We start from the raw sequence: 4,282 nt of genomic DNA on the forward strand, positions 1-4,282 counted from the left end.
AGTAATCAACCACCATGATGCTGTCTTTTAAGAGAAGAGGATGAATTTTGTGGTTTTTTTATAGATATGGGTAAATTGGAGGAGGAAAAATGAGACTAGGTGGTCAATTTTTGAATGGAATTGTGTGTGGGAGGTATGAGTTCACCATGGTTTCTCTTATTCTTCAAGGTTGAGGAGAAGGTGAGTAGTGTGCAGAGAGGAGTGGTGAGAGAGATGGGGATGATGAGTGGAGAAGTGTGTGTGAAAGAGGAAAATGATAAAGTGGAAGAGAGAGTGTGGCTGCATAGCATGGGAAAACTGAGGTCCACTAAAAAAATCATAGCTCACAGCTCGTAGCTCAAAAAAATATGAAAAAATTTGAGGCAAAAGTTCAGCCCACGAGCTACAACTTTTGTTTGTATCACCTTTTCAAATTCGGAGAGCAAGTGATCTTTAAAAATTCAGCAAAACCGTCCGTTTTTTTCCACTGCAAGGTCCTTGTGGGGTCCTTCTTTGGATGATTCTTTTGAATACCTCCAAGAGTGAGCCCTCCATAGTGCATGTATGCATGCCACCTACCCTTGACCTTATTTGGTAGGTCTATAATTGAAGATATTGTTGAGATTAGGATATAAGTGAATAGTACAACTAAGAAAATCAAATATTGAGGGGTCTAAAAAATATGTACATGTCAAATATAAATAATATAAGTGGAAAAAATATAAAGGGGTCAAAAGAAATCTCTCTCATTATGAGGCTACCATAAATATTTTTGGTGTTCTAATTTTTTAGAAAAAAACAAAATAGATGTAGGAAGGGAAAAATCAAAATAGTGAAAAAATATACACATAAATAAAACTAGTTTTTTTGGATTTTTGTTGGGGTGGAGTTACACCAAATATAAGAGAAGCTTACATGAAAATATTTCTATATGGAATAAAGAGTATGAAAAATGGTAAGAAAAAATTGTGGTAATGGTGAGGCAATGTACAGAGCATAAATAACACACACCTAGGTAGAAATATTTAAATAAATACCAAAATGATTATGAAAAAATCTTTTATTTAGGCCCTATATATAAAGAAATATTTACATACGCATGGGCCATAATATACTTATATTTTTTTTATTTTTTTTATTTTTTAATTTTTGGCTCAACTAGCCCAATGACTAGCTAATTGAGGGTTTTTGAAGAAGATATGGGAAAAGTCCCGTGACTCACGCACGCCTATGTACAGTGAAATGGAAGGGATAGCCACAGTGTTTGGGTGATTTTGGTAGGGTGAGGTAACTCATTGTGGCAATTACAAAGAGCCGAAAAACGGCTATCATTAGCCCTCCCCCTGGATGATGGTATATTCATGTACCATCATAGAGCATCTTTTCCAAAGAGAGTGCTTCAGAGTCCTTGACGAGATCTTTATTGTTTGGCCCCTCAGAATTTTGGCTGGAGTTACACTCATGCTTCATGTAGCAATACTTACCTAAGAAAGCGGCCTTTGGACAGATCTTTGGTAGATCCTTTGGTAGAAGGCGACTCAAATAGGGCTTCAAGCGATACCCGTTTACTTTCCTGGAGTGCTCTTTACCATTCAAGTTCATAAGCTGATAGTAACTTGAATTGAAAGCCTTCTTGACTATGTATGGCCCTTGCCATCTTGTTTCAAACTTGGCATCAAAACGATTGTCAAGTCGATTGTCATACCTTAGCACCAGCTCTCCTTCCTTGATGCCTTTGTCCGTCAGTTTCTTGTCGTGCGTTTCTTTCGCTTGTGTGGCTTTCCTCTTGTAGCACTCATATGCTGCTTCTCTTTTCCACTCAAGCTCCACTAACATAAGAAGTCGATCCATCCATACCTCTTGATCATCTTGTGCTCCTTTGCCATGAAGTCGCATTGTTGGAATGTTGAGCTCGATAGGCTGCAAAGCCTCTTGACCATAGACCAAGTGAAATGGTGTGAACTCCGTGGCTTCCCTATATGTGGTTCGATATGCCCACAAGGCACCATCCAAGAAGTCATCCCATAATTTTGTCTTGTTTTGCACCATCTTTCTAATGATTCCTGCAATGACACCATTAGCCTTTTCCACCAAACCATTTGACTGTGGGTAGTATGGTGTGCTATGACGATGTAGAATGTGAAGCTCTTCACAAACTTCTGTGAGCAAGCCCTTCCTAAACCCTGGACCATTATCAGAAACAATCTCCAAAGGTGTGCCAAATCTGCAACAAATGTGAGTGTACACAAACTTGCTAACTGTCCTCTCATTCACTCTTGCCACACTTTGAGCTTCCACCCACCTAGTCATATAGTCTACAGCCACTAGAATGTAGAGTTTACCATTTTTTGTCCTAGGCAGAGGACCCATAGCATCAATGCCCCACTTTTCAAAGGGTCCATTTGCAAGCACTATTTGCCTCGGGCCATGCACCAACCTTCTATTTCCATTTATCTGACAATTGTGACAGCTTTTACACCAATGTTGAACATCCACATGCAAGCTTGGCCAAACATACCCCGCAAGCAAAATCTTCTTCACAGTTGATTCTTGGGCAAAATGACCACCACATGCCTCTTCATGCAAACCTTTTAGAATGGCTGGAATTTCCTCAATAGTTGGTACTCTTCTGCACACTTGATCCTCCCTCTTTGATAGAGGGAGCCTTCTAGGAAGAGATATATGCTTGCCTTCTTCATGAGTCTCCTCTTCTGAGCTTTTGTGAAGTCTGGTGGAAACTCACCCTCCAAAATGTAGCCAATGATGGGAGCCAATGACTCCAATCCCTGGTACCTCGGTTGCTTCACAGCAGCCGCCACCATGATGACCTGCACTTCTTTCTTTACACATGCAACGGCTTGTTGTGCAAGTAAATCAGCATCTTCATTCTGTTTCCTAGGAATATGATATAGTTGCACTTCTTCAAATTGATTAAACAATCTACGAATGGCATGAACTTTTGTCCGTAAGCTTTCATTCTTGCATGCCCAAATGCCTAAAATCTGTTTAACAATGAGAAGTGCATCTCCCTTTACCATGAGGCGTTGTATCCCTTGGCCAATGCACATCTTCAAACCATGAAGTAGTGTGTCGTATTCTGCTTCATTGTTGCTAGCTGAACTTGGTAGATTGAACTTCTCTTTCATGACCACCTCTCCACTTGGGTTGAGCAACACTAGCCCTCCCCCTGCTTTTCCTGTGGCTCGACGAAAAGCTCCATCAAAGAACAAGGTAAAAGCATTAGGAATACTTTTTGGTGGTGGCAATGGTAGGGTCTTTACTTCAGGCACCTTAATCTCCTTTTCATGCACCCTATAAGTGAGAATCCCTGCCAATTGTGCACGCACACTATCTTCTACCTTGAAAGAGTATTGAAACTCTTGCAACTCCATAATCCACTTTGAGATCCTAGTACTAAGATTCATTTGAGATGACACCCAAGGGAACAAATTCTCTGCAGTGAGAATTACAAAAGGTTTTGGTAGCAGGTAGGATCTAAACTTTCTCACCGCAAACATGAGAGAAAGCATCATGAGTTCTGCTTCTGTGTAGTCTCTCTCCAAAGCATTCATGACCCTACTAGCAAAGTAGATGGGTCGCATCCTTGTACTGTGGGGATCTTGTTGTAGCAACACAGCACCAATTGTTTCCCTTCCAACACTAGAGCTAACAAAGAATGTGTACTCCCAACAAGGAGGCATGAGTGTTGGTAGCTCTGACAAAATGACTTTAATGTTACAAAAATACTCTTCAAGCTCATCAGACCATGCAAATTCTACTTGTTGTGTCAACTTTTGCAAAGGATGAAGCAACTCCGAGGCTAAGTGAATGAAGCGTGACATATACTTCACCTTCTGAATGAAGAGATGACCTCCTTAAGACTCTTGGGTGATGGTAGCTCAATAAGAGCCTTTGCCTTTGAAGGATCCACCTCAATGCCTTTATAGGAAACCTTGTGACCAAGCAAGATCACTTCATCCTCACCTATGTGGCACTTGTCGGGGTTGAGTTGACCTCCCATGTCATAGAGCTTCTTTAAACCTTCTTCTACCCTTTGTAGATGCAATGATTTTGAGCTATAAATGCAAAAATCATCAATAAAAACCCTAATGACTTTCCAAAGAATGCTTGAAACACCATGTTCATGAAACGTTGGAAAGTTGCAGGAGCATTTGTCAGGCCAAATGGCATGACTCTAAAAGCATAACAACCCCAAGGAGTGATAAAGGTTGTTTTCAATTGATCCTCCAATGCGATACCTATTTGAAAGTAACCCGAGTAGCCATCACACACAGTGTACTTC

Source organism: Adiantum capillus-veneris, chromosome 5 (assembly GCF_014529385.1).
Source record: "Adiantum capillus-veneris isolate H3 chromosome 5, ASM1452938v2, whole genome shotgun sequence".
Taxonomy (NCBI): domain Eukaryota; kingdom Viridiplantae; phylum Streptophyta; class Polypodiopsida; order Polypodiales; family Pteridaceae; genus Adiantum; species Adiantum capillus-veneris.